Below are 25,803 nucleotides of genomic sequence, written 5' to 3' on the forward strand. Positions count from 1 at the left end.
AAAGGCAGGACAAACAAAACCGCTGGGAGGGGGAAAAAAACAACTCCCTAAGCTTCAGAGACTCCAGAGAACACAGCTGACCATTCAGGAAAATGATCGCCCATCACCACCACCAACTGCCACAGGGCTTGTTACTAGCTGTATAAATATCAACTCAGTACATGAGTGACTCTAAAAAAAAATCTTAAAATTTCTGAGGAGGAACTCTTTCAGGAAACCAAAGTGGTTCCCAACCTTTTTTTTTTGGCCATGCCCCACCTAAGCATCTCTAAAATCTTAATCCCCCACCCACATATAATTCTTACTTTACTTCAAAAAGTGAACTCTACTTTTAGGAAACCTAAAAGACCATTCACTTGGTTTAAACAAGGTTCAAATTGCCCCCATTAAAAATCAAATCCCCCCCCCCATCAGGTGTGGGCCTCACATTGGGAACCACTGGATTAGATGAAAGCAGAAACACCCACCCGCACCCACCCACGGTCTTAACCCACAACCATGTTAACAGAATCTTTTCCAACCTTCCGGGATGAAGGATGGCAAATGCCAGTCAGTCCAGCAGCCCAATCCAGACTAGCCTATCCCGAGGAGGAAGAGGAAAGCTGCTATATATAAAAAGGGGGCATTTCTGCACATTGGGCGCCCTGCCCCGCACTTCGCCAAAAATAATAAATAAATCAACCCTGCCCGTCCTGCGAAAACTCTGGTTTTGCCACTCCAGGGTCTCAAAGAGCCGAACTGGCGTCGGTAGCGACGGAAAGATAACCTCAGCAGCGCCTCGCCCCGCTTTAAACGGCCATCCTCGACCGCGGCGAATCCGAAGCTCTCTTCCAAAGCGGACCCTGCTCCGAATCAAGGACCGTCCTTGCATAAGTTAACCCCCCCCCCGCGTTTGTCACGTGACTCGCTCCCATCTTACGACCGCGAAGCTTCCCCCAACCTCAGATACCGAATTCCCCGAAACGGCAGCAATCCCTTTTTTACCTGTGTTTTCCCCAGTCGCTCCAAACTCCCAACGCCGCGGTGTTTTCTCTCTACAATCCCACGGATTTTTTTCCTTTCTCTGTCTTTTTTTTTTTTAATGATGATGATGACGACTTTTTTTTTCTTCAAAGGGACTTTACTTTTCTTCGGGGAGGACTTGCTCGCAAAGCCCCAGAAAAAAAAGAGCAGCCTTATTAAGTATCTCGTTCCTCTCTTCTCAGAAATCTCTCTCTCTCTCTCTTTCCTCTCTCTCTGTGTTCTTGCAAGGAGGCTCGGATTCGCTAGCGGGAGATTTTCTCCAAATGAGCAACAACAGCAGGCTTCTTGTCAAAAAAAAAAAGAGGAGCCTCTCGGGAGGCAGGCACGCAAGCACATTAAACACACACACACAGCGAAAACATAGGGCGGCTTGGAAGGGGGAAAAATCTGCCGTCAGTGGGGCGGTGGAGGCGAGGGAGCCCTCGTTTCGGCTCCAGAGCCCAGCATCGCTTTTCCCCGCGATCTGAGCTGGGGTTTTTCTCTCTCTCTTCTCTCTCTCCCCCGCTCCGCTCCTGCTTTCCCTACAAGTCGGCTGCCTCTTCCAGCGATCCGGTTTGGATTACAACGAATGACCGCCCGAGCCAGCCAGCCAGCCAGCGAGGCTGGATCCAATGTGGAGGAGCCCCTCCCTCCCTCGCCGAATCGGAGCGGCTCGAGCAGCCTCCTCCAAAAGGGCCCGGGGCGGGCTCGAGGGCTGCGGGCGGGCTGGCTGGGCTGGGCTGGTCGCGCGCCGGGGCTCAGAACGCTCGCCGATGCAGAGCTGGCCTCGCCTGCATGCTAATGAGCCCCGCGCGTGATGTCAGCAAGTCAAAAAAGCGCGTTCGGGCAGTTCAGCGAATTGGCTGGCCAAGCGCCTCGGGTTTATATTGACATGCAAATCAGGTTGTCCTTTTTTTCTCTCTCTCCGGTCTGTGTTAACGCCCGATCCTCTCCGCCGGCCCTTCACGCCTCCCGCCTCCCGCCTCCCACCCCCACCCCCACCCCGCGTTGGCCGGTCTGGTCGGGGAGGCAGCGGAAACGGGAGAAAAACGGTGAAGGTAAAACTGGAGACACAGAATACACACACACAAACACACGTATGTATATGCATGTGTGTGTGTGCTTGTGCGTATGTATATGTACATGTATAGGTGTGTGTGCCTACACACACACACACATATATATATATATATATATATATGCATATGCATATGCACATATATACGTGTGTGTGTGTGTGTGTGTGTAAAAAGGTAAAGGTTCCCCTCACACATAAGTGCTAGTCGTTCCTGACTCTAGGGGACAGTGCTCATCTCTGTTTCAAAGCCGAAGAGCCAGCACTGTCCGAAGACGCCTCTGTGGTCATGTGGCCGGCATGACTAAACTGCCAGAGGCTCATGGAGAGCTGTTATCTTCCCACTAGAGGTGATCTCTCTTTTTCTACTTGGCATTTTTACATGCTTTGGAACTGCTAGGTTGGCAGAACCTGGGACAAGTAATGGGAGCTCACTCTATTACGCAGCGCTAGGGATTCAAACCGCTGAACTGCTGACCTTTCTGACCGACAAGCTCAGCGTCTTAGCCACTGAGCGTCCTTGTGTGTGTGTGTGTGTGTTTATTATATGTATGCATGTACATACATGCATATATATGTATATATGTGTGTGTATGTATGTGATATATATATATATATATATATATATATATATATATATATATATATATATACACACACACACACACACACACACACACACACACACACACATACATACATACACAGATATGCATATAGACACACACACAGACACACACACACTGTATGTACACAACTCTTTCGTCAAAAAATGGGGAAGGGAGAGAGAGAAAGAGCTAGAATGCACATCAATTAGATGAGCTGCTTGAGCTTCTATAGCCCAGGACAGGAAGGGTCAGTCCCTTGTTTGCCAATTAGTTGCCCTTTGCAAAGAAGGTTGCGGGCAGAATTGCAATTGTTATTGTCTCAGGGTTCTTGGCAGTCCCTATGGAGGGAAACTATCCTATAGCAATAGCAGTAGACTTATATACCGCTTCATAGGCCTTTCAGGCCTCTCTAAGCGGTTTACAGAGAGTCAGCATATTGCCCCCAACAATCTGGGTCCTCATTTTACCCACCTCGGAAGGATGGAAGGCTGAGTCAACCCTGAGCCGGTGAGATTTGAACCGCTGACCTGCTGATCTAGCAGTAGCCTGCAGTGCTGCATTTAACCACTGCGCCACCTTGGCTCCTTCAAACATCCTGCTCTCCAGCCCTGCAGGGTTTTAGATTTCGGGCTCAGAAAGGTACAAGGATTCAGCATCATAACAAACCTGGTTGGACAAACCTGGGTGCATTTGCATCCGCGCGCTTTCCCTATGCATGCATGCATTTGCATATGCACCCATTTAGTGGGTGCAGTTGCAAAACACATTGAACTATGTGTATCTGCATTCACTTGACATATGATTTTATTTTTGTGCTTAAGAGCCTTGTGTAGATTCTGCCTATTGGGCTAATTTATGATTCAATGTTTTGCACGAGCCCAGAAAACAGGCTAATTCGCTTTAAGCATTCTGTGTAAATGTGGTCAGTGTTTTTATTAAGTGGCTATTATTAATTCAGTATCTCGCAGGTAGGGACAACAGGTAAATAGAAGTCTTGCACACTGGCCTTCTTTTCGGTAGTGATTCTCTCTGTACGGGAGGGAGGGAAGGAGGCACTGAATTCCCGCAAGATTTGAGCAAAGATGAAAAATGCTGCAGGCTCTTTTCTAAAAGAACCTGATTTAATGAATGCACATCTTATCAACCCAAATTTCTATAACGCTCCTGGGGAGATCTCTGATGCTGCCTTCCAAATTAGAACATACGATGTATTTTACTACAGCTTCATAGTTGCCAAATTAATCCTCATGATTAATTCCTGCTTTTTGAAATCCAAAGGCCACTCAAAGTTTAACATTCTTTTATTTTTCAACTTTAAACTAGGATAAAACTGGTTAAAAGTCACTGTCACTTAATGCAGACGGAAAAAGTTATGTGAACGAGGAAGACCTTGGTTCTTTTCCAGAACAGAAAAAGTGGGGACTGGCTGCAAATTCCAAGGAGAACATACCAGCAGAGGTGGTATTCAGCCAGTTGGAGAACCGGTAGCGGAAATTTTGAGTAGTTCGGAGAACTGGCAAATAGGCTGGCCCCGCCTCCCAGCTGATCTTCTTTTGTTGCCCTGAACAGGAGAATGGAGCTGGAAAGGTTAGTGGGATGGGGAGGGAATGGAAATTTTGCAGTATCCTTCCCGTGCCACGCCCACAAAGCCTTGCCACACCCACAAAGCCTTGCCACACCCACAAAGCCACACCCACAGTACTGATAATAAAAAAAATTGAATACCACCACTGATACCTGCCCTTGGGAGCTGCACAGGAGAAGGGCCTCTTCTTCCTATCAGCGTGAAGGTGTCTTTAAGGAAGCTCTACTGATGATCATAATGTCTAAACAGGCTCATTCTAAAATAGCCAGTTCCATGTGTTCATAGACCACAAGCTGCTTAAGACTTTTGAAGGTAAACACCAATAATTTAAATAGCAACCTAAATGCAACTGGCAACGAATGCAGGACTACCGACAATGCAAGTCTTCCTGTATCATGCATTAACCAATAGCCTGGTAGTTGCATTTTATACTAACTGAAACATCTAGACCAGGGGTGTCAAACTCAAGGGCCGGGGGCTGGATCCGACCTGCAAGGTGCTTGACTCTAGAATGCAGTACTGCAGGCTAATTCTGCCAACTGCCAGCCGTTCAATTCTCACCGGGTCAAGGTTGACTCGGTCTTTCATCCATCGGAGGACAGTGAAATGAGGACTTAAATTGTTGGGTGGGGGTGGGCAATAGGCTGACTGTAAACAGAGAGAGCTGTAAAGCACTGTGAAATGGTATATAAGTGCTATTGCTATTGCTATACAGGTTGTCCTTAACTTACAATCACAATTGGGACCAGAATTTCTGTTGTAAAGTCATGGTGGTGGCTAAGTGAGTTGCACCTTTTAATGATCTTTTTTTGCTATGGCTAAGTGAAACACTGCAGTTTTTAAGTGAATCCAACTTTCTCCCATCTACTTCGCTGCTGGAAGCCAGCTGGGAAAGTCTCAAATGGAGTTCAGGTGACCCCAGGATGTTGTAAATACATGTCAGTTGCCAAACCCCCAATTTTTGATCATGTGACCATGGAGATGCTGTGATGGTCATGTGCACAGACCAATTGCAAATCACTTTTTTTTCGCTGAGGTTGTAAGTTGAGTGATCACTAAATGAATGGTGATAAGTGGAGGACTACTTCTGTCTGCATCTCTTGTCTTGCTTGGATTTGAACTGGCATAACAGAATTTAAGGGGTTGGAACCTAGCCCATATGGAGTACATCTGGTTAGGGAAAGATTGATCTAAGCCTAAGTCCGTCTACCATCTGCTAACTGAAGGTGCCAGATCCTTTTAATTGAAGCTATTCCGTGCAAAGGTATAGTTAATATAGTTACTAGATGCAAAACCTTCTGCTCCATTCCATGTCCTTTTGAAAAGGCTGCACACCGCTCCTGTCCAATTCTCAGAACTGCTAACACAACTAACAAAGAAACGAGCAAAACTTTAATAACCTTGATTAAAACAGAAGAAAATGTTCTCTGTGCAGGCAGCTCACCTTTCAAAGTCCCACGGCGCTGCGCAAATAAAACTTGAGGCTGTTTCTGCTAAGCCTTTGATGAACTTCTTGCCATAAAATGTGTAGGACATGGAAAGGGATAAAAAAATGTTTCTGATCAAAAATGAATAAAATAACTATATTAAGTTTTGGGTGGCCCACTGACTAGGCTGCATGCTTATAAAATAAGATGCAGTGAATGAGTGGGTGGGGGGGAAACTACTGGTGGTGCAGTTGCCTGGTTTATTTACGATTTCTCAGATGTTAAAGACACGTTTCATCTGCCGTCCCTGGATTTTTGAGCTCTGGATTTTAGATCTGAGGTCCAGACCTGTGATCCTCACTCTGCCTATGTCCTACTTTTCTAGCAGCCTGTCTGTAGTGTTATCTAAAAAGAATCACCTGCATGAGCAATGTTACTTTATGATTTGTCACTCACAGTAACCTAAGGCAGCATTTTTTCACAGAAGCTCCAACTGAACAGGACTATATTTTCCCTGGACTATTTTCCCCAGTAAATACACTTTCCCATTTTGAAAATCTTTTAAAATATATACATCCCCCTTTGCCAAGATTCAAAGTAGATATCTCAAAAACAAAGCATGGCAAATAACGTTAGATCAATATGTTAAAAAGTATCCCACAATCCCTGTTTCTTTCCATATCTCTGTGGCTCTGCAAATCAATCGGATTTATTAATAACAGAAATTAGGATTGTCAGAATGGTATTTAAAGCTGCACGTCTAGAAAGATAAGTCCTTGGGGGTGGGGGGAGCCTAATTCTCCTGAATTTCAGGAGCTTAATGCTCCTGAAAGAAAAACGTGGAAACCAACATTCAGATAAGGCCATTAAAATTTTCCCTAGGAGAAGAAGTGGTAGGAAGAGCCAGCCAGCAGTGTGAAAACAGCATTGGTCTGTTTAGAATATCCATAAATACAATTATTAGGGCATAGGCAAGGGAGGCAGTGAAAATCCTGCTGTGCTAGACAAGACCTTCTAAGCAGCTAAATAGGTTGAATATATACTGCATGTCACAAGCTAGAACAAGACACTTCTTTCTTTTAAAACAACAATAACAGAGGGAACAATTGACCAGCACCACACCATCTAAGACAGGACTCCTCAAACTTTTTAAATGGGACCAATTCATGATCCCTCAGACTGTTGGGGGGGGGGCAGACCGGCTTGGGGTGGGCGTGGTCATGTCACTGGATGGGTGTGGCCAATTTAGCAGACCATTAAACAATACACACAAATTAAACTTTAATTTGTTATGCTCCTGGGGGTGGAAAGCAAGTTAGTGAAGGGTTTGACTGTCTTGGGGTGTGTGTCAGGGACTTCCGTGTGTGTGTGTGTGTGTGTGTGTGTGTGTGTGTGTGTGTGTGTGTGTCCTCTTGCTCCCTCCCTCCCTCCCATCTCTGGAGACCAGGGAGGCCTCTGCACTCCCATTTTTGGCCTCCTCAGCCTCCAGAAGGTGGGGTGATGTGTGCAGGGCAGCCTCATGGCCCCATGCGGGCCACATTAATGGCTTTGGTGGTCCATATCTGGCCCACAGGCCATAGTTTGAGGACTCCTGATCTAAGACAATTCAGCCAAATTCTAGGAAGTTCCCCTCTAAATTAGCAAAATCAGCAGAATTTTCTAACGTAGAATTGCTAAGGAGTTGTTTATTTTTCAGTTACTTATTTAGGAATGGCCTCTATAAAATCAGCTCAGATTCTCTGATCTAGCATAGGAAAAACATCAGTGTTCAATGGGCTGGATGTTATTGAGTATGGAAGTATTTTATTTACCATTATATTAAGTTTTGATTAAATGCCCTCTAACAGGGCTGACTCATAGCAATGGACAGAAAGACTTTCTCCAGGATAACGATCTGTCCCAGTCTGACATTTCTGGTCTTCTAATTGTGCTTCACCTTGCTAGTAGTTGTTCTTTTCTCCTTTCTTCCGCATTTCCCAGTAAAAATAGACTTCTTGTGAAAGTTGTATCTCTGCATAATAAGTGCAAACTATAACAACTTGAACGTAATCATTTGTACCTCAACCAAGAATTCTGGATTGATTTGCTCTGATCTATATTTTGCTTCAGCTGCCAATTGTATTCTCAGGTGTCTTCTTCAACACCAAAATTCAAAAACCCAAATAATATTTCTATTTTGCTACTTCAAAGTTCAACTTTCACATTTACAGAGAGTCGCAGGGAAAACAGTTGCCTGTGTTATTTTTGTATTTTTAAATATAGACATAAAGCAGCACCTGGATATTAATTTCATTGCTGTCCTTTCAAGTGCTAATCTGCAGTGTATTTCTTGACTGCTGTTCCTTTACTGTTGTCTAAAAGGCAGAAGATACCTACCACTTCAATGCCTTAATTGCCAGTTGAAGGCATTTCTCTACTCAGTGAAGCACATATTGACTTCTTCGGCTTTCTGAATTATCTAGTCTGCCTCAGCAATAACGTCTCTTGTTATTTGTCCTTTTCTAAAGATGGTTGGCCTTTACATTTTTCATCTTTGATGTCTCTAGAAATGCTGCAATATTGCTTCTTGTCTTCTCTTCCATTGTTCTTAGATTCTTTATTAAATTCGTTCCTAAGTCCTTTGTCTTTCTTAAGACTTGGCTTCTTTTCTCTTCTTGGCAACTTCTACTGGCAATTCCACTGATATCAAGTCTGCTTTCTTGTTTCTAGGTATTTGACACTGTCGTTTCATATTGGCCCTTCTTTGATTTCAATCCACAGTTCTTCCTGTTCTCTGTCAGTAAGGTTCAGGACTTCAAAGTGATTCCTGATGTTCTCCTTGAAAATACTGGGCAGAGGCTCAATATCATACAGAGGAAAATGGCTGGTTTTCTTCTTCTTTAGCTTGACTTAGAACTTACACATGAGTAGTTTTTGATTCGTTCCTCAGCTAGCCTCACCCCCACCCCCATCTTTGCTATAACTGAATCTTTCAAAATCTTTACACAATAATATAATCAATTTCATTTTGCTGTGCTTTAACTGGTAGTGCCCATATAGATCATTGTAGTTTTGGGTTGTTTGAAAAAAAAGCTGTTACCAATGAATAAATGACTGGATTAGTAGAAATTGGTAATTCATTCTCCTGCTTCTTTTCCTGGGCTATTCAGCCCAACCCTGTTTTTCTCCTCCGTATTTCCAATTTTGGCACTTCGCCATGTGCGAGAAGGCGGCAATATAAATTGTCTAAATAAATAAATAAACCGCAAGCAGCCGATTTTACTCTCTTATTCTGTCAATTTCAGATTGAACTTGACCAGAAAGCTCATCAACTTCTTCCTCTTCTGCATCAGTGATCAGAGCATAAACCTGGATAATTCCCACATTGAAGGGTTGCCTGAGAAGTCTAACTGATATCAAATCAAATCGACCTTCATTCAGCCGTAGACTAGCAGATGAAACACAAGAGTCGCAATTAATTAAAATAAAAGGAAAAATATGTTTTTCAGTTGGACCCACATATTGTGTTTTCTATATCTTTCCGGACTATGAAAACAATTGTAGCTTCTTTAAGTATCTTGTTCTGAACAATATATGCTACTATCTTTGGACTCAAAGTCTTCAGTTCCAGTCCATTTCAATTTGCTGATGTAATATCTAAGATGTCAATGACGCTGAAGTTCCCATGTTTATGTTTCTTGTGTTTCTTATATTCCACGTTTTCATTGTAATGCTGGGTTCGCAACATTGGAACTAGATATCCCATCAACTTGAATCTAGCCAGATCATGATTATCATTAGTATAGGTAGTCCTCGACTAACAACCATTAATGACTATTCAAAGTTACAGAGGCACAGAAAAATATGACCTATAGCTATTTTTCACATTGACGACCATTGCAGCATCAATCACGGGATCAAAATTCAGACACTTGGTAACTGGCATGTATTTATGATGGTTGCAGTGTCCCAGGGTCTCGTGATCACTGTTTTCAATCATCTGACAAGCAAAATCGTTGGAGAAAACAGATTCACTCAGCAACCGTGTTACTAACTTAACCACTGCAGTGATTTGCTTAACAATTGTGGCAGAAAAGATCAAAAATGGGGCAAAACTCACTTCGCAATGGACATTTTGGGCTCAACTGTGGTCATAAGTTGAGGACTTGGAAAGATGCTCACTTCTTCCTCAGTAACATGTTCAGTGCTATCCCACCCAAGGGATCATTATCTAACATTACATCATTAGCATATTGCCTATTGGTGTGGTTTCTGGAATTGTTTCCTAGTGCCTTCTCCCATACAGTATGAAATGGTATTTTGTCTCCAGCATCTTCCTCTCTTGAAATTTATGTCCCTGCTTTAGTTGGGCAGCTGGGATGACCTCGGGTGACTCTGCTGGGAGCTTACCATCTTAGCATTCACACCCAAAATTCTTCGCTCATCCTTCCTAGGAGCAACCACTCTGCCTTGATGAAGCAGCATAGCAAAATTTGAGGGGGATTGCCTTAATTTTTCATAAATGAACTCTAAAATTATGTACCTTTTGATATTCTGATAAGGATATGTTCTGACCTACCCTTTCCAAAAACATGAAGCAAACTCCTTGTCCTGACAAAAAACCATTTTATTAATTTACTGTGAATTCTCATTCACATCTAGCAAAGTCTTTCAAGGGAGGATTTACAGTCACAGACCTTATCTGGCTTGAAGAGCTGAAAGGCCGATATCTGCAAAACTTGGCAAGGAGTCTCGGAGAGTCACGAACCAATTATGCGAACTAATTGTCTCCTGCAAACTCCACTCCCCTTTTGCTCCCCTTTGTTTCCTCTGGGAGGGACCATTCATCGTCCACCTGTGGCCTTACTCCAAAGTCAACCCCTGTTCTTTAGCTGTTCCCTTCATCTGGCAACTCTGCACATGCACATACTAGGAAGAGGCTCCAGCTGTTCATCTGCCTCACTGATGTCTAACTCTGAAGGTAGCTGATAACTGACATACAGCTCTGGCCCTCTCTCTGCCTCCGACACAGAGCCCTCATCAGAGCCTTCCCCAGACTCCAGGACTGGCCCATGTTCCTCCCCAATCTCCTTACTGTCTGAATCTGTTGTGGTCCAAAGCAAGCCACAATAGGATAAGTTTCACAAATAGATCCACCCATAGAGATATCTCATTGATGTTAATATATGCAAAGATTTGTATTCATTTCCCGAAAGAAGCTTCAAGCTGTGGAAGTGCCCATGTAGCACTTGTTTGCAGCTCTTTAAAGCAGTTATGTCTTTTCTGGGAACATCTGGCAGTTGCCAAAGGGAATCCTGCAATTCCGCCCCCCAGAAAAGGTGAAGCAGCTTTAAAGAATTGTGTAGGCAGATGCTCCTACATTTTTGCTCCACTTTTTGGAACTGAATCCGAGACACTGCACATGCCAAATAATGCATATACTGGATATACAGTCACGTGCATACACACCAGACTCCTGGCAATGTGTCAGAGACAATGATGGAATTATAACAAGAGAATCGTTCTACAAACAGCATCTCAGAATACTCAGTGCACATTTGGTGAATGTTTGATGACTTTATGAAGTTTTCTTATTTTAATTATGTGGATTTGCAGCACAACCCTAGACATGTTTTTTTAAAGGAGTAAGCCCCTTTATTTTCGGTGAAGGCTTACTCCCTTAAGGCAGCCAAGCTTGAAAGGCACAAGGCCAAATCTGTGGAATATATTACTCCCCAAAGCTAAAGGATTATTTTCTCACTATATCTTCTTCCACATTTCCACGAATGTTATTTTAAAATGTATTCATATTTATTTCCCTCACTGACCAGCATTGCTTGATTGGTAATAGTTGAGTGATAATGGGGATCTTGAGGCATGGGGGAATCCATGATTTTATGGCCTGATGCAAAAATAGTAAAACTCAAAAAGTCTACAATTTGCAAAAAATCCCAACAACCCTAAAGCCACCACTAATAATACTCTATAAACAACCAGGCCCAATTTTGGCTTAAAACCAGAGCACCAGTTGCCAAAAAAAATACACTAGGACCAGTTTCTATGGATAACATTCTGTCAATAAAAAGAGAAAGCAGTGGAGCCAGAAATAGCCAATTACACGCGATCCAGTGATTTTTAAATGTATTATTATTATTCCACTTGAATTCATTCAGGCTTTAGCTGTGAAAATGGCCACTGATTGCATAGTAGATATGGATCCATTGACCACACAGGTATACTTTTAGCAGGTACAATCTCAAACTACTGGTTGGGTTTGCATTAGGTCATATTATGGTTTAGCGCCAAGGTATTACAACATGTGAACCCATTCATAATGGTTTAGTCTTTTGAGAGATCCAAGCCATTGTGGTTTCTTAAGGGACCATAGTGAAAATCTTAGTTCTGTGATTGTTGAATACCATCCAGGGGTGGATTCCTGTACCAGTTGGTACCGGTTCCCTTCGCGCGCGCAAATGCTCACTTCACACACACACGTGTGTGCCATGCTTGCACATGCATAGTTGACCGTTAATTGTTCTGCGCATGTGCAGAAACATGCTGACTATGGCAGAAAAGACCAAGCCAAATCACCACTACCAGTTTGGCCAAACCAGGCCAAACCAGGAGCAACCCACCTCTGATACCATCATTAATACATCAGTTATAACTGCAGATTAACTCTCATTAAAGTTGCAAGGACAAACAAAGAGAATGATTTTAAATAGTTTTTTTCCCCTCCTGCCACAAAGATCATACAAAATGTTAACTGCTCTGAGGAATCCATTTAAATGTGGGCCTTGAATCGCCACTTATGGGGCAGAATAATTTGTTCCAGGAAAGCATCCTTCCTTCAACACATAAACCAACATTCAAGCATGCCTTAACTCCCACTTCAGCTTTCTTCATTCCTGGCAGTCAAAGATGTAAGTCTGGTTTAAAAATTTAGGCTGGGATGCTTCATCTGGAGTAAAAACAAGAATTTGATAAGAGTCCTGCTCTGCCTCTTTGCTAACCTCTCCTTCTCATGATGGGCTATATTAATTGAAGCAAAGAAAAAAAATGGACTGAAACTCAATCAGGCAAAAGCAAGCAAGAACTTTGTTTGCAAAATTGTAATTTAAAGACTTTGGCTTAGACATTGATGATCCACCATCTAACAGAACCGCATGTGGCTCAGGCTACCTTTTATTACACAGATTAGCAAACAGTAGGAAAATATCTATCAAAGCAAAATAAGGGAAAGGAGACTGTGTGAAAAATTATATGGAAAATAGATACAAGCTATGCTGGAGTAGGAAACAACATGTGGATGAGCAGTATATAGTCATAGGATTCAATAGGAAGTTAATGCCGTCCTTTGCTGGAGGGGAAGACATAGGTGAACACGTATTTTTCAAACCAAGCGTTTTGGAGAATGGCTGTCAAATTTTTCATTGAACAGTATCTGTTTTCTAAAATGTGTTAATTAGATTCTCATTCTCATTTTTTTAAAAAAAAATTCAGATACAGAAGGATAACTGTTTCCATTCTGAATGAAGTACAGCGAGGGTGATAAGTCAGTGACCATAAACTTGCAATTCAATTTTTTCAAAATTCCAAGTTTTCACTGGGAAAAAAAATTGGTATTTTTCTTCAGCATCTCATTTTAGAGTTCTTTCCATTGTTTTTCATATACATAGTTGCCTACAGAATTCCCCACATCTAGACGACAATTAATTTGCAGAAAGCTGTTCTAGCACAGGAAATCACAAAAACCATTACACAAGCTCTTAAAGGGATAACAGCCAAAGACACTGCTGACTGATTCCCACCACTGCATCAACTGGTCAGCTCTTAAATTATCACCTTGACAGATTGCCCTCTAGATGTGAGGAATTCTGTTCCCAGAATTCTGTAGGCAACTTGATTAACACTGAGAATTCTGGGAGCTGACCCAATATCTGAAGAGAACCTAGACTATAGAAGGCAGATCTAGGAAGTGAAGAAAATGAATCATCTCTAGCATTTCCCATTTCTCATCGGTAACCTTTTTGGGAGGTGTGATGAAAAATCCAGTTGTGAACCATCTATGTGGGTGAGAGAAGCAACAAGCAGTGGTGACTCTTTGACATGCAGTAAGGCACCAACACATCCTACTAGTTCTGATTTTGTAATTCATTGCTTTTCAAATATAAAACTGAATTTTGATGAAGGCAGTGTTTGTGAATTCTGTGAGCAAAATCCATTGGGAAAGGTTATGATATGAATTTTAAAGCAATGTTAATAAAACTTAACAATTGTTGATAAGAAAAAGAAGTGGACATTGTAATACTGGAGACTGCAGAAGGGAACAGAAAGAACTAAAAAAAATTTAAAAACACAAAAAGCTGTAAACAGAAGTAGAATGACTCTGCCAAAAGACAATAAAGATAGTGCCAATAGTAATAATAATAAGGGCCTGGGATGCAGTCCCAAAACATCTTTAATATCACTTCAGCACCACTGACATTGACAAAACCACAACTAGTCAATTGTAAAAGGCAGAATCAGAATCAGAATAGAGCTGGAAGGGACCTTGGAGGTCTTCTAGTCCAGCCTCATGCTCAAGCAAGAGATCCTATACCATTTCAGATAAATGACTGTCCAGTCTCTTCTTAAAAACCTCCATTGATGAAGCACCCACAACATCTGAAGGCAGCTTGCAATTGACTTTACGCAGAACAGCTTACAGCCTGCATTAGGACATTTAACACCATTAAACAACAACTGACTATCCCAAGTCCTTGGGAAGGCCTCAATAGGTGGACAAAATGCTAGAGATTATCTAAACATCAGCTGACTGTGACCGCCCATAATTTATAGAATAGAATAGAATAACAAAGTTGGAAGGGACATTAGAGGTCTCCTAGTCTAACCCCCTGCTCAGGCAGGAAACCCTATACCACTTCAGACACATGGTTATCCAACATCTTAAAAACTTCCAGTGTTGGAGCATTCACAACTTCTGGAGGAAAGTTGTTCCACTGATTAATTATTCTAACTGTCAGGAAATTTCTATCCTTCTCTCTTTGATTATAAAATTGAAATACAATGAAATGAGTTAAATACAAAAAAATGCCATCAAGGCAGAGTAGTAAAGCTGCCACCATTATCACAGAACAGCATAGCTCACCTGCCTGCTTCCTTTCCTACCCCCATCTTCCCAGTATTATTCCTTCTTGAGCCATGGTGGCGCTGTGGTTACAGTTCAGTACTGCAGGCTACTTCTGCTGACTGCAATTTGGCAGTTCAAATCTCACCAGGCTCAAGATTGACTCAGCCTTCCACCCTTCCAAGGTGGGTAGAACGAGAACCCAAATTGTGGGGGGCAATATGCTGACTCTGTAAATGGCTTAGAGAGGGCTGGAAAGCACTGGAAAGTGATATATAAGTGTAAGTGCTATTGCTATTTCCTCCCCCTTCCGCCCTTCATCCATTTCCTGTATCCCAGTGTACATATTCTGTCTGTCCACCCTTCAATATTCCCAAAACCTTCCTGTTTATCATTTTCTTAGTTGCTGCCACTGTTTTTAGTTTTCCCACTCTTAAACCACTCCTGGAACAACTGTATTTCAATCTATATTCACCCCATTCTGGGTATAGATCAATGCACCTGAACCTCACATTTCAGTGAGTTCGCTGAAGCAATTATATATAAAACCAGGAATTATATAATTATATAAACTAGGAACGGCATGGATAAAAGGAACAGAAAATGATGATGATTTTTTTCATACTACGAAAGTATGGAACTCGTTAGGAATACACAGGAAAAGACAGCGTAGATTACAGGACTCACAAAATCCTAAGGCAAATTCATGAAGCCCAGCTCCGTCATGGTTATTTATTAAAGCAGCCAACAGATGAGCCTATTTCTTTAAGGTATTACAAAATCTAAGAGCTGGGCTGGGTGCGATCAGCAGCTGGGCCGCTCCTGAAATGGACACCCATCACTGTCCTCTTTGTTTACAGCAGCTGTGGCAAAGCATCTCACATCGGTTTACAGCAGGGATAGGCAATCTTGTGTTAAATGGCCTGCATATGTGTGTGTGGAGGTGGGGCGGGGTGAGGGCTGGAGAAGCAGAGCAATATTGCACAGACCACAATTTTTCATTTTTTCCTGGACCGTTGACGAGGGAGGGAGATTCTCTGCTTTTAAAACAGTGGTGCTCTATCTTAGGGTTTGTGAGTTCAGTTCATCAAAATGTGAGACTACGTTGCTAGTTTTCTGAGGTTGCTAACCCCTGCCACTGAAGTTTAAAAGCATAGTCTCATGAGGATTCCGGAGCCACAGAAAAACAATTGCTAGTTTCATCTCGGCTTGGGACAGCAGATTCCCTCTTCTTTGCTATCATCTGCTCAATTTCTTTTTCTTTATAACAGATTTTTTATTATTTTTTTCCCTTGTACAACACCTTACAGTCATTACATCAAAATTATTGTGTGTCATCATACCTGTACATGTATACAATATTTCGCTTCTATATTTACACACTTTACACACACACACACACACATATATATATATATATATATATATATATATATATATATATATATATATATATATATATATATATATATATACATACATACATACATACATACATACATACATACATACATACATACATACATACATATATACATAGTTTTTTGGCTTAATTAACTTTATTACTGTTTTGCAGCCATTTGTACCAATTGTTCCAAATTTCATAATATTCCGACTCTTCTTTATCTTTTAATTTCAGTGTTAATTTGTCCATCTCTGCACAATCCAAAGCTTTGCTCAATTTCTACAGTTAAAAAATGCAACTCGGAGGACACACAAGAGCTCTTTAAAATTAAGCTTAGTGCAGAGGATAGGGATTTTCTTTTTGTAAACCCAAAACATTATTTTGGGAATAATGGACTGGATCAGGAATTCTGGGAGTTGAAGTCCACAGGTCATAAAAGGCTGGCATTATTCCCCACCTCTACTATAAACCTAGCAATTGGCAACTGGCAGGAGGTTAAGAAGAGACAAAAACAACAACTCCTTCAGGGTGGACACAACACTAATTTATGGAATTTACTGTCACGGGGGCAGATGAGTGGCCACCACACATACAGTGGCTAGAGGACATAGGCAACATGGAGATTCGGATCTAGGTAGGAGGTTTCTCAGATGGAAAGGCTGGGAGTCTGAAAGCTTAGATGGTGTGATCCAGTGAGACTAGGGAGGGAACAGGGATGATTGATTAGTCCCTCCAACAGCAGTTGGCTGGTCTACAAAGCAATCTTTCACATATTTTCTTCTCCTCTCACTCTCGCTATCCAGGGTGGCTTTCTGACAGGCTGAATATATAGTGCTATACTATATAAAGGAGGAATGGCATCATCCCCTCAGGGAAAAGGGAGATGACACACATTTGAATAGAATTTGCATAAGCAACCATTGCCATATGATGTGAAGATAGATCAAATTTAATCTAAACTAATCTATACCATATAGACCCTGTCAAAAATTCCTCAGAGGAAAATTATGTAAACAAGTAAGCAGCTTAGTCTGTTGACCAGGTACTAAGTACTCAAGAATGAATGTCTTCTTTTCATACACTGTGGTCTTTGCTGTAGCTTTTGACTGGACAGCCTTTCCAAGGAGTAGATTGTTCTCCCAAAAGTAGGACGTTTGGCCACTTGAGATGTACCAGCCAAGTGTAACAGGGTGGTAACTGCTTTATGACTAACCAGGTTGCCCTTGTGCTATCTAGGACAAGAGAGCAATCTAAAATAGAAATGAAAAGGTCATAAAGCAAAAGCATCTAGCCGTGCTTTTTTTGTCGTCGTTCTTAAATTGGGGCTCAGATGTTCAAATTCCACATTGCCATCCTTTCTCTCCCCTTCCCACCCTGGGATAATAATCCTGACCTAATTTCTGCAGACAGGTAATGAGGATAAAGCAGTTTGATAATTCCAAAAAGGACTACATAAATGTTATTTTAAATCTTGCAGGCTATCCGAAAGGAATGAATATTTTGTGATGATTGGATATACTATGGCATGCATACATATGTGTGCAAACATGTTTCACTAAACATCTGGTTATTATATTACTGTACATTACTTTACTTTACATTACTTTAATAACAAATCAAATTATTTCTGTGTCTATATCCCTCACTTTATACAATTCGAGTGACTATCTCTCCCCCACTCAAAATAAAATCCATTGTCCATTAAAAAATGAGCTCTAAGGCATTGTTTCATAGCTAAGATGGGAACAAGAAACAAGCTTCTTCAAAGAACTCGTAAAAGCAATTCCTGCTTCCGTGATAATAGCTGTAATGGAAAACTACCTGCACAAAACCAAAGACAAGAGACAGGGAACATCTGCCCTCTTATCTATCTTCAGAGACTAAACAAAGCATTGTTGAGACGCAGAGGCTACATTCATTTAGCCTGAACTAATTTAGCATTCAGAGGAAAGTATTCAGCAATTCATATTATCCAAAAGTAGCTTCCACGGCCGATTTGCTTTCCCACGGTGCATCTAGTTCAGTTCTCCCATTTGCATTTGGGGATCGGCTACAGTATTTTCTTTTTTCAACCAATACCTAAGTTGCTCGTGCTTTGCTTGTGAGCTAGCTAGGAGAGATTTATGAGTGAGCCTAGCTATCTTTGGTAAAGTTCTGATGCATGCAGTTTAAGGCATCAATCATAAAGATGTGGGTGGCCAGATGACCTGTCCTGATGGATGGAATGATGGAACTGGTTTAAAAATTAGGATTTTTGTCTATTGGCCAGCTCCATGTCGCACAGAGATCAAAAAGCTATTTGCCTAATGAAAACACCTGTGAGCATCAAGGTCAGCCTTTAACAAAGATAAGTAGGTGGCAGATAGAGAAGGTTGTTCGTTCTGTGGACTCCAGGTGCGAAGTGAATTGAGGAAAAGTTGAGTCCATGGAGGAAGGAGGAATCTTCAACTAAGGACACAGCAGGGACAAATAGAATGGCTAATTGAAAAGAGCAAAAGCTGGCTTCGAAAAGGATACATCAGAAACTAGCAAGGAAAAGCTTGACCAAAAGGCAAGAATTAGCTGAATTATTTTTATCCAGAGCTCAAAGAATTTATCCTCCCTTATTTGAACTTTAAGTAAAGGATACTTGGCTCTTTCTATCTTCACTGAATTTTTTGGCTTCTGAGCCACTTTCTAGACCAGGGGTGTCAAAATGGTGACCCCGCAGGCCAGATATGTCACATGGAGGCCATGCCCACCCTGGCTACGCAAAGGCAGAACACCTTGTGATACATCACGATATGTCATGTGACACAATCAAGTTTGACACCCATGTTCTAGACATTTGAAGGAATCCAAGATCACATCTGTCCCTATTTATTGCATGAATTGTTGTTGTTATGGTTGCATAGTCAACCAGATGTTTAGACTATATTTAGCATTTTTATCCACCTTCCCAAGGATCTGTGCTACGCAGAAATTGTTTGATGGATCTAAAGGTATTCTCACAGGATGTAACCTGTTCTAAAGAAATCTGCCTTTCTGCAATTGACTGCAGCGGCCATCCCAGTCACATAAAGTTGTTTTATACAGTGTCCTGTACTTACCCCAAGTTTCTGTCCCTTCCCCCTATCCCCCAGGGTGGAGAGATTGCTTCCCAAGCTGCTTCTTTCCTCAGCCAAATGCAAGTAAAGAAAGCTCAATTCTGTAACCTTAATTAATTGATTAGAATCCTTTGGGCTAGCAGATGCTGCCGGAAACTGACCAGATCTTATTCAGTTTCACACTGAAGGCTTTTGTTGTCATACATTTGCACAGATTGATCAGAAAGTGATTTTTAAAGTTACCATTTATTATTGTATTTGTGAAACTGTATCTGTAGCTATCTGTAAGAATTTTCAAAAGAAAAAAAGCACTATTTGGATATCTTTTTTATTTGATTGATACAAGGATTATCTAGAACTGTAAGCACGGAATATCTGCCTCGAGGAAAAGGGAGGAGCACTTTTATGTTTCCAAGTTGTACTAGGCAGCACTGAGACAGCCATCACAGATGTTAGCAGGTGTGTCAAAAACATGACTATTCACATCATGGTATTAGCAGAGTGCAGGCCAACACTGCTAATCCGGGTCGGGTTGAGAAATTAAGGGAAAAAGTGATGCTGCAGTTCCTTTCCTTGATGGGAGAAAAAGGAATGAGTCTCTTGAGCCAAACCAGAGGCTCCTATTCCTATTTCCTCCAGGGTGCCCTAGGAATCCATGGGTTGTTGGGAGACTGCCCCAGCTCTGCTGTATTGACACTTGGGGATGATATTTTAGGAAAATGCAGCTCATTCCAATTTGAAGACCCAGCAGGGTGTCCAATATTGCAGGGCAGCTAAGCTATCTGCATTCTGCTCCATAATTTCCAGTCAGACTATTTTGATTCTTTTGTTCCTAAGATATTTTCTCTTTGGCCTCTGATTGCCTTCCCTTGGCTCAAGAAAACTTAGGAGGCCAGTCTGCATTTCATGTGGCTGCTGCAATTTGCCACAAGCTTCAAAGGGTGTTTCATCAAGAGACCAAGTATAGGTTGAGCAAAAAAAAAAAGGGGGGGGGGTATTTTAATGACTTTCACAGCCAAGGATGTGTATGATATTAAATGCTACTGATGAGTGCTACTCAGGGGTGAAATTCAGCAGATTCTGGAGAACCGGTAGCGGAAATTTTGAGTGGTTTGGAGAACAGGGCACCTCTGGCTGGCCCTAGAGTGAGGGTGGGGTGGAGATTTTGCAATATCCTTCCCCCAGGACTGGGGAGGGAATGGGGATTTTTCAGTATCTTTCCCCTGCCGCCAAGCCATGCCCACAAAACCGGTAGTAAAAAAAAAATGAATTTCACCACTGATGCTACTGCTTTGGTAGTGTTTTTTTTTAACTGAATAGCAAAGATGATAAGTCATAAAACAGGATATTTATGTTAGAATAGAATATAATTCTTTATTGGCCAAGTGTGATTGGACACCCAAGGAATTTGTCTTCGGTACATAAGCTCTCAGTGTACATAAAAGATATAAGAGATAAATCATGATCATAGTCATCATAAATACATTAAAATTTCTTTTTAAAAAAAAAATCAGTGTCAGGGTTCCAAATAGCGTCCAAAAGTAAATCAGAGTCCAAGGCAAAGTATTGCTCAAAGTTCCAATTTATTAAGAGAGCCATGTTGACACATCTGGAAAAACCCCAATCTGAAAGTTTCCCGGTTTTCCCCACCTAGTTGAAAGTTCAAGATCTTACCCCAACACCCACAAGCCCATCACATGGGCCAGTCTTCCACTGCTATGCTAGCAGTTCCACCCACCCACTTCCGTTCAAACATAGAGGTTCAGAGATAAAGAATGACCTTGGCTTTCTAGAAGGAATTTTGTTTTGACTATATAGCATCTAACTTCATACAATCCCCCCCCCCTCCCATTTTCCCACAACAGAAAAGGCATAGTAGAATAATAGAAAGTGTGGCAGGCGAAAGATCCAAGAGGAAAATGGTTGCAGGCCTGACAATCAGCTTACCTGTGACACAGAGTGGATGAAAATGACCAAATGGCTTCCAAGTCAGATTACTGCTAGGATAATGTTTATCCAACCAAATTTTAAACAAGATATGACAAATTGTCTACTTGAATTGTTGTTCATAAGGGGGAAATGATATATTAGAAAGCTATAGGGGAGGGAGAGAGAAATAGCAATAGCATTTAGACTTATATACCATTTCACAGTGCTTTACTGCCCTCTCTAAGGAGTTTACAGAGTCAGCATATTGCCCCAAAGAATCTAGGTCCTCATTTTACCCACCTCGGAAGATTGGAAGGCTCAGTCAACCTTGAGCCTGGTAGGATTCAATCTGCCAAATTGCAGGCAGCCGGCAGGCAATAGAAGTATCCTGCAGTACTGCACACTGCGCCACCTCTGCTCTAAACCTTTGGGTTTTCTATGAATATCCTTGGTTTAGGAAGAGGTGTTTCTTAACTCTAGAAGAGTTATCAGAATCATTATTCTCTCTTCCGCCCATTTCTTGGTAGAAAGTAAACATATACAATATTAGCCCCTGTCCTGTGCCATCAACATACATTTTGTTAAACCAATGAGGGGGAGCAGAATGTCATAGCGAGGTGGTTTCCTTAGTTTGGAGGGATAGATATGGCATTCTTTTGAGCACCCACTGTTCCAAAGCTGCTACCAACAGGGCACAGAGTTAGTTGCCAGGCAATTTGACATTCAGTTTCTGAGCTAATACATCATAGGTGGCACATTTTCTACGCACAAATCATGATGATCAGAGGCATTCTTGTTTCCAAGCAAAAATGAAGATCATCCTTAGGGAAAAAACCATATCCTCTCTTTTAAAACATTCATGATTTTTTTAAACAAGGTACCCAAAAATCTTGAACATCAATTTCGGAGCCCTGGAGAATGCTAAGGGGAGGTCAGGGATTGCATTACTCTATTTATTTCTCCGAATGCAACAACTTTCGTGAAAATGCAAAGCTGTAACATCAACAAGCGAGCTGTTACCATCAGGTCACTGGGGTAATCAGATAGATGGATGAGAGATCAAGTTGCCCTGCTGAATTATTTAGTGAACATCCTTTATAGAGACAGATGGAGCCAGTCAAGACAGCATCTCGCAGAAAAGATGCAGTCCCTGCCCATGGGAGCTGCTGCGGGCAAAGAGCTGACTGCATGGTTTCTAGAAGTTCCTTAAACAGCAGCTTAAGGGACAGCTCATGTCCTGATGACTTGACACTTGCTTGGTGGTGGATTCTCTTTAGATTAGGCAAAAAAAAAAACACAGGGCTGTCCAAACATTCCCATGCACCAAGTAACAAGGGAGGAAAAAGTGGGGGGGCATTAAATCCAAATTTAATTGGTGATCCATTCCCAGCTTTCCTCAAACAGAGAATATGGCTACATTTTCAGCAGGGAATTCTCCCCCCCCACCCCCCAGTTCCTTATTGTTTTCAAGAAGAAATTAGCGGACTATGCTAAAGTAGCTGCCCGGAAAGTAACTCGGCTAAGGTGGGTGGCCATATAAATTCTCTAAACAAACAAACAAACAAACAAACAAACAAACAAACAAACACATTTGGACAAATTCATGGGTGCAATGGTGGGTAACAACTCCTGAAATTTCCCAGTTGTTGGGGAATACAGATGGGAAAGTATTTTGCACTCTTGTTATGTTGGTGAATTTCCCAGAGATATCTAGTTGTTCATTTGGAGAAGAATATTAAGTTTTTGGGTTTTAGCCCAGTCCAGTGAAGGTTTTTTTTAATATATATTCCTTTCTCTGAAACTTAAGAGAAATGAAGGAAAATCTAAGTCTGCAAATGTAATACCACATACCCAAAAATAATATTTTTAAAATTCCTTTTCTTCCCAATAAAAGCAATTTTTTATTTGCCTAATACAAGAGCCTTCCCCTCTCCCCTCATCTCTGCTATCTCACACAAAAAACCCTAAAAACTTCATATTTCCATTTCATTTCCTAAACCAAATACTCTGGAGGTATTTACTAGTGTTTTAAAAAACTTAAAAAAAAGTATCTTCAGCAAGCATTTGAAACAGATTTCAACAGCTGAATAAAATTTGTAAACAATACACACTGATTTGGTAAGTATGAATAAAGTAAGTGACACAGAATTTGAAATATTTAAGGAAGCAAAAAGTTTTGTAAACTATGTAGCTCCTCCAATACAGAGAATGTCCAGGAGGACCAGGACTCTTTTTTTTAAAAGTGTTTTATTTTTATTCTTTTGTATATAGTTACAGGTATACATTCTCATAGTTATTGTTCTTATTTATCTTTATCACTTTTACATATTTGTTTTTCCATATAAAAGGTTACAATATACATTCTGGGTTGCTTTGCTTGCCATCCCCTACACCTATTTTGTATTATCACCACCCTATTTTTTTCATTTCTTTTCACCCTCCCTCCCTTCTCTACTTTCTTCCTTCCTCCCCTCCTTTCCCTTTCCTTCTTCCCTTGCCTCTCCCCTACTCCTCTCTTCCTCTTCCACCTCCTACCCTCTCTTCTTCACTTTCTATCCCTTCCCTCCTTCCTCTCCTTTCCTCTTTCTTCCTTCTCTCCCCTTTCCTCTCTTCTCATCTCCTACTCTCTTCCTTTCCTTTTCTGTTGTTGTGGTTATCTCTTTTCAACTCTGAACTGGTGTATTTTCAGGATGGTATTCCCACAAACTAGTAGTGGGTTCCAGTAATAATAGGGAGCAGCGGCCACCGTACTGGTACGGTGACTCATTTGGCCCACCTGCCCACCTGTGTTCCATACCTGTTTTTGAAGCAACTGGGCCAATTGCGCATATGCGCATAATGTGCGGCACCTGCACAACCTCCGAAGAGCAGGGGTGGTGGAGTGTGCATGTTTGCACAGCGCATGCACGAACAGACTACGAGCAGTGTACCGGTAGCAACAGTAAGAGCAACCCACCACTGCCGCAAACCCTGTTATAATTTTATGGTGTTTTTTTTAAGTTTTCTTATTTTTATTCTCTTGTATATAGTTACAGGGGAGGACCATGACTCTTGAAGAAGACCTTCAAGGATGGATAGGTGGATGGTAAACGAAGATGTCCTTTAAATATCCTAGGCACTTGAATTGGGCCCAGAAACGAATTAAGAGCCAATAAGCTGGATGCAAAAAAGTCTGCTGTGGCAATGGGCCCAGAATCCATGCTTCTCGAACAGGATGTGGCATCAGATAAGCTGCCAAGGCCACACAGTCACCAACACTCGCCACTGTACAAATGGCCTTTCGGAGACAGGATGTATTCTGTACCATCGCTGCATCTGGGATCAATTCCCCAAGCTGGCACAAGGCCCCGTGTAGCAGCTTGCTTGATGAAACTGATGCTCATTAACAAGTGCTCAGGAACCCAAAATGCTTTTTTTTTTAAAAAAATAAAAAAAATCAAAAATAAACCAAAACCCAACGTCGGAGCCTAAAGAAAATTTGATACATAATGCAAGAGAAGGAAAAAGAGGACTGGAGACAAAGAGGACTCTCTAATTGATTAGATTGCATGCTTTGAAATAATGGGGGATGAATATATTTTTTTAACTAGGTCAGATATTACAATGCTCTTTTCTTCTTCTTTTTCTTCTTTTTGCATTCTGCCTAGCTAGATTCAAAGCAGCCTGATGCCCCCCTGCTACTTCTACTTTAAAAAAAAAAACCAGATCCTTTTCTCATTAACTCCAGGAAAAAAAAAAGACGAAGGATGAAGTTTAAAGCACAAATTCATATGCCTGCCTTTGAGAATCCTTTGAATCAAAACTTTTGACATTCCTGGGCTGGTTAATGCCTGACCTTGTGGAAAGACGCCTTTATTTTTCATTTCTCTGTGAGTGCTGTCTTTGATTTAATAGTCTACTCAGGTACGGTTCTTCTTGCTGAAGACTCTGCCTGTGGTCACAGATTCTTAAAATGCAATTGCAGCTGTAGGCTTGAAAGATTATAGTTGCACAAGGAATACTGGGGTGGGAGCTACAGATGACTCCAAGACCTTTTTTCAAAGCCAGGAGATATTTGACTCTAGCAGTTCTTGATTTCCATCCCATCTTTCTTCCATTATGAAATCCAAGACCTCTTACATGGAATTCCTATACTCTTCCATACAGGCAGTGACCTAGCTAAGCCTGTTTATTCTCAGGAAGTCAACTCAATCTTTCTAACGTTCATTTATGACATCCAATTGAACAGAGAATTGGTTGAGATAGGAAATCCTTTTGATGCCTGTCTAGAAATTTGACATGGGACAGGACATTGGTTGAGTGTCCTCTGTCAATAAATAAAAACCAAAGCTGAGCTGAAGCAAACCAGTTAAGGCTAGAACCCAGTGGTGAAATTCAATTTTTTTTTACTACTGGTTCTGGTGTCATGACTTGGTGGCCATAGTATGGCTTTGTGGGCATGACAGGGGAAGGATGCTGCAAAATCTCCATTCCCACCCCACTCTGGGGCCAGCCAGAGGTGGTATTTGCCGGTTCTCCGAACTACTCAAAATTTCCACTACCGGTTCTCCGAACTACTAAAAATTTCAAGTACCGGT

The 25,803-nt window shown here is 41.5% G+C and overlaps 1 protein-coding gene across 2 annotated transcripts in view; it reads right to left on the bottom strand.

Moving 5' to 3' along the window:
* PRICKLE2 (prickle planar cell polarity protein 2) overlaps window positions 1-25,803 on the bottom strand; it is a 389,088-nt gene that overhangs the window by 168,974 nt on the left and 194,311 nt on the right. The window contains exon 1 of one of the 2 annotated variants that reach the window (XM_087708821.1): window positions 985-1,639. The exons of the other annotated variant lie outside the window; for it this stretch is intronic. The gene's annotated coding sequence lies outside the window, so the exon portion shown is untranslated. Of the gene's footprint in view, window positions 1-984; window positions 1,640-25,803 lie in introns of those variants that run through there. 2 annotated transcript variants of the gene reach the window in all.

Source organism: Thamnophis sirtalis, unplaced genomic scaffold (assembly GCF_051295495.1).
Source record: "Thamnophis sirtalis isolate CommonGarterSnake01/CBP01778 unplaced genomic scaffold, rThaSir2_p1.2 scaffold_3, whole genome shotgun sequence".
Taxonomy (NCBI): Eukaryota; Metazoa; Chordata; class Lepidosauria; order Squamata; family Natricidae; genus Thamnophis; species Thamnophis sirtalis.